Source organism: Schistocerca serialis, chromosome 6, assembly GCF_023864345.2.
Source record: "Schistocerca serialis cubense isolate TAMUIC-IGC-003099 chromosome 6, iqSchSeri2.2, whole genome shotgun sequence".
Lineage (NCBI taxonomy): Eukaryota > Metazoa > Arthropoda > Insecta > Orthoptera > Acrididae > Schistocerca > Schistocerca serialis.
Genome location: NC_064643.1, coordinates 573,920,947 through 573,937,603, shown reverse-complemented (window position 1 = coordinate 573,937,603; position 16,657 = coordinate 573,920,947).

The following is a 16,657-nucleotide window of genomic DNA, read 5'->3' as shown; positions in this document are numbered from 1 at the left end:
ATCTTAGTGCAGATACTAAATGGCGAGTAACGTTGGGACGGCAATAATTAATTGCATATTTTCTGTGCCTTGAAAGTACCGACGTTATTGATACAGCATAACTGGCTATTTTCATCCGAGAGCTGACATCTATCTGAATACCACAGAAGAACTTGGAGATTTAATCTCCTTGAGAGATTTATATGCTAGCGAAGATATGTTTCGTGATGTTGAACAAGCTCTTGATAATTTGAATCTGCCCCGGAATAAGCTGGTTTCCGTCGGCACTGAATGTTCAAATGTGTGTGAATTCCTAAGGGACCAAATTGCTGAGGTCATCGGTCCCTAGACTTACACACTACTTAAACTAACTTATGCTAAGAACAACACTCACACCCATGCCCGAGGGAGGACTCGAACCTCCGGTGGGAGGGGCTGCACAATCCGTGACATGGCCCCTCAAATTCGCGTGGCCATTCCGCGCGGCTCCGTCGCCATTGATGGCGCCACAAATATGGCCGGCTTTAATGTGGGATTTGTAAAAACTAAGTTGAACCCATGACAGAAATTTCACTTAGTGCACTGTGTGATTCGTCAGACGCCAGTACTGTGTAGTTTGACATGGTTATGAGTATTGTTGTCAGGACAGTAATTACATATGACATGCACGACTGAATCATTGTTTCGAGAGTTAATGGATTCACTGGAATCTATGATTGGCGAGGTAGGGATGAAACTCTTGAATGTTTCCTCCTTTTGCTAGAGCAGGTAATTCTATTTACAGATACAGAAGTGAGAGGATTGTCAACCTAGATTTTTTTTCTGACATAACGAATCTTTAGAATATCCTTAGTGCTTCTTTCCAAGAAAAGGTCAATTAATTGTATCTCTGTTTTCTAGAATTCGCCCAATGCAAATGACAATCCATATAGGAAGAATTCAACTTCAGAAAGGTAATTTCACGCATTTTCCGAATGTAGCGAATTCTCAGCTGGTATTAATAATGACGATCTTGGATCATCCGTTCAGACTCTCGATAATTTAGATGCAGCATTCGCCTAAAGATTTGAGTATTTGAGGTCTCTTGAGACGGTTTTTGATATCTTCGTGTAAGCGTGTTCCGTTGACTTCAAAATGGTGTCCGCAGAGGTGCAATTAGAAATAACAGGTCTCTAAAGTGAACATTTCGTTAAGGAGGGGTTTAGAATGGCGAATAACATCATTCAGTTTTATTTTTACCTTCCACAGGGTAGATTTCCTCATTACATGCGAAAGCGGAAGCTGTACTTTGCGTGTTTAGTTCTATATGTTTATGTAAACAACTTTTCTCAGACTTAAAGCTCTGCAAATCGAAATATCCATCACAAAGTATAACACACTATTTATTACAGACAGTCTCTCGGTTACAGCTAATCATGGGAAATCTGCAAGGGGCGTTCAAAAAGTAATGCAACACTTTTCTTCTGTAAACAGGTTGGTTTCATTCAGGCTTTCAGTACACCATGTTATTCCTCACATAATCTCAGTTCAATGCGAAGGCCTTACGCCAACTTACTGGAAGGATATGTATGCCCGCATTATACCACTTTGCTGGTTGACGTCGGAGCCACTGTCTTGCTGCATCAATAATCTCCACGTAATGCTTCGCAAGGAGTGCATCCTTCGTTGGGCCAAACAGATGGATGTTTGAAGTTGCGACATCAAGCTCCAATGAAATTTTGTGAGGTCTCTCTTCGGGGCGCAGACATGTTTGAGGCCTAGCGTCGCCGGCCGTTGTGGCCTAGCGGTTCTAGGCGCTTCAGTCTGAAACCGCGCGACCGCTACGGTCGCAGGTTGGAATCCTGCCTCGGGCATGGATGTGTGAGATGTCCTTAGGTTAGTTAGGTTTAAGTAGTTCAAATTCTAGAGGACGGATGACTTCAGATGTTAAGTCCAATAGTGTTCAGAGCCATTTGAACCATTTAAGCCTAGCGTTCTCATGGAGAAGCAAAAGTTCATTCTCATTTTTGTGGCGACGAACACGCAGAAGCCGCTTCTTCAATTTCCTGAGGGTAGCACAATACACTTCCGAGTTGACCAACATGAGGGAGGACATTAAACAAAAAGCCCTTTCAGAGTCCTAGATGATTGCTGACATGATTTTACCAGCTGAGGGTCCTGGTGTGGTGCGCCGCGACTCCATGAATTGCCGTTTTTTCCCGGTTCTGAGTGATGAACCCATGTCTCATCACCTGTGACGATGTTCGTCACAAAATTTTCACGATTGTAACGCGAAAGAAATTCCCCACAGATGATCCTCCTAACTCTTTATGGTCTTCTGTTTGGCGGCGAGGAACCCTGTGCCCACTCACCTTTGATTACCCTAATTGTTGGATGGGTGTGTCAGCACTACCAGCAGAGACGTCCAGTTGTACAGCGAGGTGTTTGATTCTGATCCGTCCATCACCTCGAATGAGAGTGTCTGCACGTTCCAACACTGCAGGAGTCACATCTGTATGTAGCCTGCTGGTAAGTGGGAGAGCGGACGGGATTGTGTGACCTCGCTGCGATGATGAAAGACGCCTCACCGAACGACTCACAGTGCTTTTCTTCAGTGCCAGGTCTCCGTAGATGTGCTGAAACTGCCAATGAAAGTCTGAAATGTTCTGATGAAACTCAGTGGCAGCTCTCTGCTTGCAATGCACCTACGTTGCAGACACTATTTCGAAGGCTCCGTATTGCGCCGCCACCCAGCAAACTTCATGAAACTATAGGGGGTGAAGCGGAAATATTCCGCTGTGTCCCACAACAAATTCCGCATTTTTTCAGTCGAAACCGGCCGAGAAAAAAAGTGTTGTGTTACTTATTGAGCGTCCTTCGTACATCATTATACGTTTATGAGAAATAATGATGCCTGCATTTTTGTGTGTAATGTAAGTAAACTGTAAATAATACAACAGTATTAGATTTACCTTGCCGTCACTGAATCCCTGTCACGTCCAGGCACACACTACTCGCAATGCCTAACCAATTAAGCTGGGCGCGCTCTCCCTCCCTTTCTCTCTCTCTCTCTCCCCCTCCCCGTATCTCTTCACTGTGACGTATGCTTGATGGTAATCTGCCTGCCTTTACATCAGACCTGCCTGGCTCCATTGGGCTAGTACAAACGGGCGCCCAGCTGACACCTCTGCTGTATGTAGAAGAAAGACAGAGAAAATTGAGGATTTGATAGATGATTAATAGTTTTGCTTTAGGAATGGTAAGCGGATCAGAGAGGCAGATCTGAAATTGCATTTGATAGCGGAGGCAAGGAAAAAATCAGATACTTTCATGAGACTAGCGATGAACTTCCGAACAAACTTGGAGACCACGTAGTAGTTTAAGTGCAGGGATTCCGTTACGTTTGAAGTGAAATAACTTATGATAGACGAAACAAAGAAGATAGAGAAGACAGGTGAAGAGAGCATTCCTCGAAAAATTACTATTGGCACGTAGGCCTTAACTTGAGGAAGAAGTATTTGAGAATATATGTGTGGAATAAATCATTGTATGGAAGCGATGAATTATGGACTGTGGGAAACGAGCAGAGGACTGAGGCATTTGAAATGTCATCTTAGGGTCATATGCTGAAGAAAAAGTGCATTGTTAAGATATAAACTGGGGTGATTCTCCGCAGAAATGTTGAGGAAACAAATATGTGGCAAACATTCTCTAGAAGTTGGGACAATCAGGGAATAACTTCTACAGTAAAAGAGGGAGCCACTCATGAAATAAAAAGGAAAAAGAAACTTTTGGAGAAGATCTGGGTCGTAACATATACAATAAGTAAATGAGGACGTCGGATGAAAATGCTACTCTGAAATGAAAAGGCTGATATATGTGAGGAATTCGTGGCGGCCCCGTATGAAACCAATCAAAAGAATGGGTGAAACAAAACGTCCTGCTTCTGGCGCACTTAGCCTACGATTTGTAGCTGTTTAGAACTTAGAATGTTTGTGAAATTGTCATACTAAAAGCGTCATGATTAGAGCGGAACAAAGGCTAAACTTTTTTATAATTTGCTCTGCATGCGCGGTGTCTTTGCGGGGTGAGTTCTCCCTCGCTGGATTCCTTTGTTCTCAGAGCGCGGCCCGTAAGCAACAGGCCGTTTCGCGTAGTGTCTTTGTCTGAGAAATGACAAGGTTTACTTCCATAGCGGAGCTGACAGTAGCAGCAGGCCTCGCTTCTGCCCTTAGGCACTGCCGCGACGTACCGTGTCGAATACCAAAGCAAAGAATTCATCGACGTCATCTCCTAGAGTGTGCTTTCTCGCTCTCTCTCTCTCTCTGCTTCTCTGTCTCTGTCTCTGACTCTCTCTTTCTCTCTCTCTTCCTGCCGTAATAATTCAACGTGTACACCGTCAACGAATGTCAAAGACCGCTTGCCGCTCTTCTTCCTTGTTAGGAATGAAAACGAGGTCCGATGTCTGGCAATTCATAACGTCCGGCACAAGCAGCCCAGTATAGTTACAGACAAAGCACAAAGTTACGTTCATCGTCTTGTTGTTTTGCAATGGATCATGATGACATGAAAGTGTTATAGATAATATTAACAGAGAAACTCATGCTGTACAACTCCAAGACAGAAAGACCTGCATCTAAAATCACAATAATTCTCCTGCAAGTTGTACCGACTGGTTTATTTCATAGGTTTTCAGGTATCATATGGGAGATTAAAAGATACACCTACTTTCGGCGACAGAATTCCGTCACATACTTCGGTTTCTTGATGGGAGCCATTCGTGCAGTGTCGGGCGCCATACTCGCCGCCGGGCGCAGCGGTTCCTACAGCCACCAACGCAGCACGAAGTCGCTGCCAATGAGATGCAAGCATCCTCTCTGCGGAGCTCCACTGACGGGAGAAATTAAGTTCGAACACTCACGCACTGACCCAGTTTTTATGCATTTCAAGTTGAATAACATTTACAGACTTTCATAGCGGCCGGGGCTCGACATCATCTGAACAGACAGTGTATTGAAGAGTGAAAGACTTACAAATCTTTTGTATTTGTGTATATTTCTGCATTAAAATCCACTGTTAGCAACTGACGTTGCAACTATCGCAACAGAGTTATTTATTATTTCTACTATTTATTATGTTAGATGTAGAATAAATTAATACCTCAGTTTTTTGTTCACGATGAGCATCTGTTTTTCGCTTCTGTATCTATTAAAGAACCACACAGCGTGGAAAGTAAGTTATAACAATTGGTACAGCCGTTAGTTCTGCAGAATATTACCTACTGCTTCACCAGCTGAAAGAGCAGGGTATATTCAATTCCCAGTGTCTCACTACTAATCGTCATTGCCGGAGACGAACTGAAAACTAACCCTGTATGGACGATCGCGACAAATTTGTAACGATTACGATACATTGCCGTATGTGCTTAACAAGAAGTATTTTCACGCTGTTGCCGAGTGTAGCAGATGTGTGACGCTTCAGAAAACAGATATAGGAAGTGGCTCTGCGCTCTGGCAATTTCGTAAACTATTTGAACAGTTGTCTCTCGTGAGTTCCGTGTAGCGTGGCCGCGTGCGTTTCAGGTATTTTATTAAGAGTTACTGATTTGAAAAATGTAAGTTTTCAACTTTACATAAATATTGTATGATATATGTGATATTGGTGTATTGGTTACTGAAAAATGGTTGTTGTAGACATAGCTCTCACAATTTGTGAGCGAATGTCGTAAACATTACAACTTTGTCAACGTAGTCACACACAAAAAAGCTGTTGTTTGTTTATATCATGAAAGCTGCCGCATTTCATGGAAAGAATGGAAAGAATAGGCGTGTTTCTGCTCTGTAGTTAGTGGAGAGACTGATGACAGTTGCCTGATTGACTCATCCAGTAAGACAGACGAGAATAAGTGCCAACAAATAGGCAAGCATCAATCAGCATTTCTGAAGATGGTAAGGTATTTGCTTTTATTTCTGGGCTTTATTGCAGCATTGTGTAATACTGTTTGTGCCTTAGTGATTTTAAAAAGACACTAAGAAGTACACGTTTTGACACTTTCAGAAGCAAATAGTGAAGATGATACCAGTGTTCCTGATGCAGACAATACATCAGCTGCTTCAGTATAACGCGCAATCACTGGGGAAAGCAGTTTGGAGAAATATTAGTAATGGCAATAGTGCTCGCGACAGACAACAGTGCCTAGGCTCAATCCCTAACTCTACTTCAATCTAGAAATCTTTTGAGTACTTCAAACACTTCTTTGACACTCAACTTCTCCAACGTATTACTGAACACACAAATCCGTATTCTTAGTGTACAACATACTTTATTATATAGATCTACTTCATTCAGTGTTCTTTGTGTGTCAGATGTGATGAGTCGATACAGGTGGGAAGATATAAAGTCCAATCTCCAATTCAATGACAACACCAAAATGCCTGATGTACGTGCAAATAAAGACACGCTCTTCGAGCTTAGGCCGCTAATAAACAGTTTGCTCAAAAAATTCAACAACCAATATATTAATAGGATGCTATGTGTTGATGAGCAGATGGTGTTGTTCAAGGGAATGTCTAGCTTCAAACAGTACATGCCAAAGATACCTCAAAAATGAGGGCATAAATTACATATATTCTGTGGCTGGAAAGGAACTGTGTACGATTTTGAAGTGTATTGTCTGAAACATGACCTTTTGCCAGGAGTGCAAGACTTAGAGGCTAATGCCAATGTCATTTTGCACCTTTGCAAGGTCATTCCTCGACAACAGAACCACTTGTTATACTTTGACAACTGGTTTACAACAATCCACTCCTTTCAGAGCTTGCTCGCATGAAGATCTATTGTTTGGGACTGTCAGAGACAACAGGCTGTCTGGATGTGTGTTGGCAACTGACAAACATTTGAAAAGAAGGGGGACAGGCGCATATGATGAACGGGAGGCAGATATTGACAGTCAGTGTGTACGTGTTATCAAATGGTTTGATAACATATCTGTAGTACTTGCATCTACTTTTTCTGCTGCAGAACCACTAAGTGAGGCGAAACAGTGAGATAGGAAGGCCAAAGCAAAAACTGAAGTTGACTGTCCATTAATTATTTATCTTCACAACAAGTTTGTGGGTGGAGTGGATCTATTCGATTCACTCATTGCACTAAACAGAGTCAACATCAGATCAAAGAAATACTGCCTGTGGATGTTTTTTCACTTACTTGACATGGTGGTGATAAATGCATGGCTATTGTACAGAATGGACAGTGACTCCAATGGGATCCTCAAAAACAAGCAGAGGCCACTTTGTCAGTTCAAAGCTGACATTGCCGATGCCCTATGCAGAATGAACAAAGACGTAAGTGGGAGGAAGAGGGCCTTCAATTGTAGATGCGGACTATGCAAAGAAGAAGAATGTAGGACATGCATCTAAACCAATTGCTCAACATGTTGTTCCATCAACTGTTTCCCAGAAGTATAGTGCTCATTTGTGCATTGAAAAAAAAACGCAACTGATATCTGGATTTTCATAATAAATAATTACTCTACAAGTCAATGCTTTCAGTTTCTTAGATACTTTCATATAAGTAATTATTCACTAACCAATATTGAATTCTCACATATCCTTAGATGCCTAGTGAATACATATTTAACGATTCAAAATATACTTATATGATTTGACCCATTTTTTATGAATACGTTTAATGTGACCCTCAAGGAACACAGATATAGCACCTAGAATTTTTTGTCTTTATTGATTCATAATTCTGTCCCTAGAGGGCTAACTTTTATCAGTTAACTTATATCAGTTAGCCCTGCAGTGACGCATCGATTTATTCGTACATGCTCCAGCAAATATTACTGAAACTTATTCATGTGGAGTTTCGCAGAGAATTTTCATTCTGCAGCGTAGTGTATGCTGATTTGAAACTTTTTGTGGATTAAGAACTACGTGTCGGACCAGGACTTGAACTGGGGATTGAGGAAACAAGCATGACTCAGCACCTGCCCTCACAGCTTCACTTTCGCAGTACTTTTACTAACATCCTAACTTCACAAAAGATGTCCTGCATATCTTGCGGAACTAGCACTCCTGGAAGAAAAATGGTTCAAATGGCTCTAAGCACTGTGGGACTTAACATCTGAGGTCATCAGTTCCCTAAACTTAGAGCTACTTAAACTTAACTAACCTAAGGACATCACATACATCTATGTCCGAGGCAGGATTCGAACCTGCGACCGCAGCAGCAGCGCGGTCTCCGACTGAAGCGCCTAGAACCGCTCGGCCACAGCCGCCCGCCCTGGAAGAAAAGAACAGTGTCACATAAGTACGTATAACATCACTATAAACGGGTTCCGGAACTAGAAAATGGGTGTTAGAGCAAAGCCGGCTAGATTGGCCGAGCGCTTCTAGGCGCTACAGTCTGGAACCGCGCGACGTAATAAACTATGACACCAGTCCTAGGTTCAAGTCCCAGTTTGGCACACAGTCTTAATCTGCCAGGACGTTTCATGTAGAGTCTGTTAAACAATCATTATTATACTGTTGTATATGTGGGAGGCAGTTCCATAAATATCTGTAATTCAGCTTGCAGAACATCCAGCATCAGCATTGATGACGACTCTATTTAGTAGCGCATAGTTCCTCACCTATAAATGATTCCAAAATTGTTTTCGTACAAAGATCTAACGTCTTAATATTCCTTTCAATCCTAGAATATTGCCACTATGAATATAGTGCGGGACAATAAGTTGCGAATGTGGGCCTCACGGGAGGCGTGTCAGAGATAAGTCCCTGCAGTCGCACTATCCTCTGTGTCCTCGGTGGCTCAGATGGGTAGAGCGTCTCCCATGTAGACAGGAGATCCTTGGTTCGAGCTCCGGTTGGGGCACACATTTTCAACTGTCCCCGTTGACTTGTATCAACACCTGTATGCAGCTATTGGTAGTCATTTCATTGTAATTTCATTCTAACGAGCTGCATGGTCACCGATGGTATCTATTCTTTGACAGGTCCGAAAGAACAGATACCATCTTCATATATATAAAGACAATTAGAGCTTACGATGTTTTAGGCAAGACGCAAAAGCTACAAGTGCTGCAATACATAGCTGTGCGGGGAGCGTTACAAGTCCTGTACTTCATTGCGGTCGCTGAGTTGCATGTAAGGAGGGCATCCCATCCTTTCTAATGTGATGCAGGACACTGGGAATTGTTATTATCTTTTCGGTCGTATGTTTCGATACCGGCACATGCGGAACGTTGGGTTAACAGAATACCAGGCGGCCCTTGTGACTATTATGTGATCGAGACCAGTCATTTCCAAGTCATTATGATTTCAAATGATATGGTCCCACTCATGTGGCATCGGCTCGACTGTCTAGTGTAAATTAATCGTATTGGCTCTTGATATATCTTCAGACATGCTTTGCTCTGTTTCAGTAGCTATCTCTTCCTCACTACGTTTTTATGCCGGTCCAGGAACTTGAGGAATGCAATTGGCGTAATGGCCCAAACGAATCAACAAGTAAAATAGAATTAAATCTGTAGTGCGACGGATAACAGCAATAGGAGTCAAAGAAACATACAATGCACAGTCGTGGACAAAACGAGCGAGACCCTTCGCCTTTTCGTTATGCTGATCCGAACGGCTTTAAAGTCTGCTACACAGCATAACAGGAAAGGCGACGAAGTGCTACCAACATACTATGCACAGGCGTGAAATTGACAAACAATCTGAACTTTTTTAGGCCGTTTTCAATAATTTGAAAGACTATATTAATGCTGATTAGTGTGTTAAATACAAGACGTAAATATAAGACAGAACTGAAAGAAGAAACGCTAATTGATATGAACTGTACCAAAAAAAATGAATTTCAACTTATCGAGATAACATAACTGTCTCAGTAAGACAAAGAACCCAGATCGTTACGAATTAGCAAAACATTATCCGCGTTCGGCCGCGAAACGGTCTGTGTCAACGTTCAGACCAGTGATACTGGATTACCGTTGCTGACCTACCACGAAAGTGTGCAAATTTAGCAATGCGTGAAGATTCATAACGAAATTCAGTTACAAATCATTCAGTGCCACACTTATGTCAATTCCATTATTGACAGAAGCGGAAAAAGTAGACAGTAACATGTATGAAATTCTACAAGAGTGTCATATTGACATCCACAGGGCGCCAGTACAGAATAAAGGTAGTGATAAAACGTATTGGGGGCGCGAGAATTTCTTAAAATTGCTTTACTGATATTCTACCTGCCTCCATCAAAATTAGAACAGAAAACAAACTAGACCTTCCTTTCACTAAGCTAGCAGACCACCCAGGCAAAAAGCCCTCTATTATTACCCCAGACATGAATAAGCCGGCAATTTCGCAATGAAAATGGCAAAATGATCTGCAGTTTCTGTTGCATAGAGCTCTCTGGACTCAAAAACATGAATTTTCTTCCTTTATGTCACCGCTTATGTGACAATAATTCGGGATGTTTAACGAAATAACAAAATACTGTTATTAGAGAGTAAATTTAGTAGGATAATTTTGCATCACCCCAGAAAATAAACGGCTACATAGCTGCCAGACGTATTCTACACTGTTTCAAATTCTCCACTAGGGTCGCACAGCCAGAAAACGTTCATTAGCTGGAGTGTTTCTTAAGCTAGCTAGCAATGGGAATGTTCGCACTTCTAAAACGCGGTGGCATTAATACTGGGATGTGAGTTACCACGTGTATAGGCAAATGGATTCTATTTGCATTTGTGTAAACGTGATTTGGATCGAAAGCGTAGGGGGTGTTATTTATGCGGCCCTCAGCTTCAGTAGCTGTCGTAGCTGTTTTCGTTATTAGGATTTCGTCACCTAAACCGGTAAAAACGGAACCCTACTAGTCTCACTTTCTTGACCGTCTATCGGTCTACCCAACCCTTAAAACCCGTTTACCTCCAGAACGGGTAGACATAATAAGTGGAAATGTATCGCACTTCTTGCGGTAACCGGTCCCTTGGTGGTGTAAAAAAGTGAGCATCTACGTCAACGCAATCTAAAGATACGGACGTTTATGTAAAGAAAATTTACGTAAAAGGTCAAAAAATGGCTCCAAGAACTATTCGACAAAACTACTTATGTCATCAGCCCCTAGACCTAGAACTATTTATACCAACCTAACCTAACACACATCCATGCCAGGAGAAGGATTCGAACTGACGGCGCAAGCAGCCGTGCGATCCGCGATATGACGCCGTTGAAAGCATGGCTAACCCGCGACGGCAAGCTGTTAATATCATCTGATGTTGCTAACAAGTTATTTACTTCTGGTGAATGATTTTGTGCGCAGTTCATTTAAGATAGAATAACTAAAATATATTTGATGTTACGGAAGACGAAGGACGCCTAATTCATTTCCCTCTCTTTATTTATGATGTTAGATTCGCAATCTGAGCATACGTATTATCCATAACCACACTTTAGCGCCACACAGATATGTGAATGAAACACATTGGCGTACAGTCTTAGACATAAAAACTGACCGCCGGCCGACCGCCACAGAGACCAAGTCCGAGTCAAATGGTTCAAATGGCTCCGAGCACTATGCGACTTAACTTCTGAGGTCATCAGTCGGCTAGAACTTAGAACTAATTAAACCTAACTAACCTAAGGACATCAGACACATCCATGCCCGAGGCATGTATCATTAGCAGCCCGCGAATGTAGTCCTATGTTCGTTAAATCGGGTTACTCAAGCTGAGGCCAAATAAAGACAAACGACGACGCCACAACACTATCTTTACTTAAGTAGGTAGTCAGCGCTAAATTATGTGCGCCACCACTAACGTTGCTGTAAGCAGTTTGACAGCATAACACCACCACAACTACTGACAACCTGAACCATTATCATCACGCAGTTGTAACTCGCAGTGATTCCGAGTTTCTCATGTTTGTCAAAAATAGCGGAAAGCGCCTCTGAAGTTCCTTTTCCATTACGCCTAGGACGGAGAGAATCCTAAATATCAGTAATAGGTCACCTAGCGAAGAGAAGAGTCCACGAATTGTCTCAAGTTCTTGCAGTTTGATGTTAATGCAGTTCCAGATGGTTTCACACTAACGGGTTCTATTGGCTATCGGAATACTCATATGGGAATTACAGAAGTGTAATTGCTAGAACGTTCAACTACCTTAATAACACCTCATTCTGGATTGGATACGACTCGGAAAGCAACGTTAATTTGACGTTTCTATCCATCTCCTGACGTCTTACTGAATGAAGTCTGAAGTGCACGCACAGTTGTGTTGCCTGCCGCAAGGATTCTGTGAAGTGTTGTGGCAGCTGGCAGTCATTGCTGAATACAGACATGTGCAAATATCCTCATTGCTCCAGGGGAACTACCGTAGTTAGCACAATAACATAAGGCTTGTTCTGCTGAAGAACTTGATGCCCACAAGTCCTTAAATAAGAATCACCTAGCGTGAGTAATGCATGAAAGGAAACAGACTTTGGACAAAAGAATGGACAGCTCCCTGATTTTTGCGTTTCCGATAGCGCCTACAATAATAATCCGGTGTCATATTATGTTTCAGAACCCTAAAATGTTTATTTTTTTCCCTCATACTAAAAGAAAAGTTATGATATGAGTAGAGGAAATGTCTTACATGCTTCTCAGGAACTTAAGTTTTTCGTGTTTATTTTCTCACTTCATTCTAAAACAAGGGCGTTAATATGAGAAGAGGAAATGAAATATACGCTTCCAAAACATAATATTTCCTTGTGTGTTACCACTGCATACATGAAAGCCCTGCAGTTAATTTTTGTATGTTGGATAAATTTTGATATCACCTCGCACTTCTTTGTGAGAGGGTTCCTATTTTCTTGGGATTCAAATAGAGTGGACATTTCATCACTGGTTAATATTCTGATGACTAATGACGTGATACCCGTTGCAGTTGCTCCATGGCATCTGTGAGTAGAGTCTCGCGTTGGCTACTATAAGATCACGCAGGCAGCGATATCCGCTCACGTGCAGTCAGAGCCAAGGTGATTTCTTTCTGTTTATAGCGAAGCGTCTGCTGCAGTGTCCACGCTCAGCCAACATAAACAAATCGCGGCGGCATTGGGCACTACTGATCGCTGCGCTTGTCGCGAGCCTCGACAACAAGAGCGCACTGTCTCTGCTAACGATACTATGGAGTTAATACATCTTACTTAACGTAATATGCAGGATGTGGGTTGGGTGAAAATTCAGTTTGTAACTTCCCATCGCATTAAAATACTTTACAGTCATATTTGATGCAATATTTATTGTTGGCTGTCTCTCTAATGTTAATAGTATTGATTCAGATTGTGCATGAACACGAAAACACACACACACACACACACACACACACACACACACACACAGTCATTGATTCCAGTAAGGGTGACAACTACTGTGTGTTGAACAACACATGCACCAGTCAGTTCCTCAGTTGGCGTCGAGTGGATCAGTTTTTTCAATTACCTTGCATTGCAATAATTGTAAGGAGGACACTGAAAGTAAATGGACTTGTAAGCTAAAGAGATGGGACAAAGCAAAGCTTGACAGATTATCAGATAATTGTCCTCATGGGTTTTGTGGACGAGTATACTTTTAGTAGCCGCGCGGGATTAGCCGAGCGGTCTGGGGCGCTGCAGTCATGGGCTGCGTGGCTGATCCCGGCGGAGGTTCGAGTCCTCCCTCGGGCATGGGTGTGTGTGTTTGTCCTTAGGATAATTTAGGGTAAGTAGTGTGTAAGCGTAGGTACCGATGACCTTAGCAGTTAAGTCCCATAAGATTTCACACACATTTGAACATTGTTTTATACTTTTAGTAACCAACCCACACACGATCATTACGTAAGATTTCTCGAAGGCGTAGGGGAATTTATTTCATTAAATCGTCGACAGTGTAGCGTGATGGTTTACTTCCCAACATATGTTTTCTATATTTGTCCAAAGGTCGCTTGCTTTTGTAGATCCACGTGGCAATGGCCTTGTTACCTCTGCCCACATATCCTCTATCTGCTTAATGTTTGGTGATCGTGGAACAAACGGCAACAGCTTTATCCTCTCTTGGCCCTGAAACCAATCTCGCACTGCTCTGCTATGATGAATGGGCTCTGCTCCTGTAAATAAACTGTTATCTCGTTAGTTCATATATTTATATTTAAATAACGTATTTGTAATAGGCACATTGGATTATTATTTTCCACAGTGATTAAGAATTCAGGCCCCGTCATAGATAAGTGATCTATATTCAACAGTCCGATTAAGAATGTGGTTTACCCAATCTATCATATGATGAGAGTCGTAGTCGGATATCCACATTAAGACTGCCTGGCTGAATCCGATTAGAACGATCTGGTATCGAAATGAAATTACAGAAATCGGATAATTTGAACGTCTGTATTGCAAGAATGCTGCGCACATAAAATCCTATGATGGAGTAACAGGAAGCAACTGTCTAAGAAAAAGTGAGAAATATGTCTACTAGCAGCAATGTAACGTAATTATAACCCACATTTATGTGATGAAAATACTGAATCGAACAATACACATCTATTTCAGTGGTGGGAAGATACACCATATCGGATTTGCTGATGACATAATGACAATAATAATAATAATAATAATCGCGTGTGGCGGATAGGGGAAACCCTCCCCCATATGGTTGGTACCGAGGAAATCAAATACTAGGGGTGAACCAAATACAAACACAATCCTGAACGGCTACTCAATCCGTTGAACCCAAAAATCCAGACACGTCTGAGTGAAAATCACCACTACTCTGGTCACCGTCGGTTAGCTCAATGAGCTTGGCTGAAAATATTTGCTTTCAAAGACTACAACACCGTCTGGTCCTGTCCGGTCCTGGTATCACCCAAGCCAAACCAATGAAACACAAGCAAACATGAACTATGCAAGCAAAGTCAACTTTACCCCAGGTGGTACACAACCCGGCTGTTGACAGGCGGCAGTTGGATTTTCGGATTCTGGGGAGTCCAGATTAGCACGGCAGTGAATATCTAAGATCTCTGGTAAATTTCCCTACAATCAAAAAACATACACTTTAAAGTAAACATCGATACATTGATCCAAACACGAAAACTAAATAGTCTCACAAAAGAAATCGACCGACAAAGAATTCTCATCCTTGCTCTTCAAGAACCACGACTAACTGACAATGAACCTTGCATTAGGGAAACCATTGCATCTTCAAGAGCAAAATACAACAAAAGGTAGCGAAAGGCGTACCAATCTTCGGCATTGCATTTCTCGAACACAGGTCTATCATCAACTCTGTCAAAGAAATCACACCCATCAACAATCAAAAGGTTCAAATGGCTCTGAGCACTATGGGACTTAACAGCGGAGGTCATCAGTCCCCTAAAACTTAGAACTACTTAAACCTAACTAACCTAAGGACATCACACACATCCATGCCCGAGGCTCGATTCGAACCTGCGACCGTAGCAGTCGCGCGGTTCCGGACTGAAGCGCCTAGAACCGATCGGCCACCGCGGCCGGCCCATCAACAAGCGACTTATGACTATGCTCATTCAGAGCCCCAGAAAAAAATATACACTCATGGATGCACGTGTCCCCACCAACATCGAAAATAAGAAAAACACCGAAAATGTCGAAAAATTCTGGAACGCACTCGAAAATACTATGAGCAAAATTCACCAATATGACGTGAAAATACTAATGGGAGACTTCAACTCTCTATTTGGGACAGAAAAAACCTGTAGAAAAATCACTGGTACAAATTCAACACACCGAAACTCTTAGACCAACGGCACACGTCTGACTGACATTTGACAACAATTCAACCACAGAAGGATGTCTTCTCACTTTAGGAAAAAACCAGTTCCCAGTAACATGCTTAGCTACCAGGTGCAAGCTGCTTTCGTTCGCCTTTCGAGACTCGTTGAAAGCCAGATTTTTAATTCTTTTGTAGCACAGCTACAAGCAGTCAGATAAAAACTCAATATGGGAATCGTAAGACAACGCTCGAGCAAAATTCGTCTTGCTACTTTCAGTAACCCTTAGTGTCAGAGGGAAAACCTTACGGTACTGCCAAATTCATAATGCCACTTTTGTTCTCTGCCGACATATTTTTTGTTGTTGTGAATACATAATTTTATCTATGAAATGTTACATTTTCATAATACTTACGAATGGTACAGGAAATGAAATAAATACACATCTTTTCGAAGTCAAAAGTCGGTAATATCCTACTAATTCGTGTTAAAATAGGCTCAATCGTCTCACAGACACTTAATGCTTTATTAAGGTAGACTGCCGTCGTGATGTTTCTGTAGTAAGCTGAATTTAATTTGTATTAGTACAGTGAATATTTTAATTGCATTTTCCATTAGTTTACTAAACGCAACAGTAATTATCAAGGAGAAATTAATCAGCAGCAGAATTTTCTTTCGCGATATCGAAAACGATCTGACAATGCTAAAGTTGTTTACAAATTCTACGCCTGTAAAAACCTACTGGTTCTAAAGATGTCATTAAACCAGAGTAGTTTTAAGAGAATTTTCGTCTAGAAATGAATTGCCTTGACGGTTGATCGATCAAGAGCGGGAAAGGTAAAATTTTACAAATATATGACGAGAGGGACAAGTGCTTGAGAGAGGATTTCCCTATCAATACAAGTGCCTGAGAGACGACTTTCCTATCAATCTCC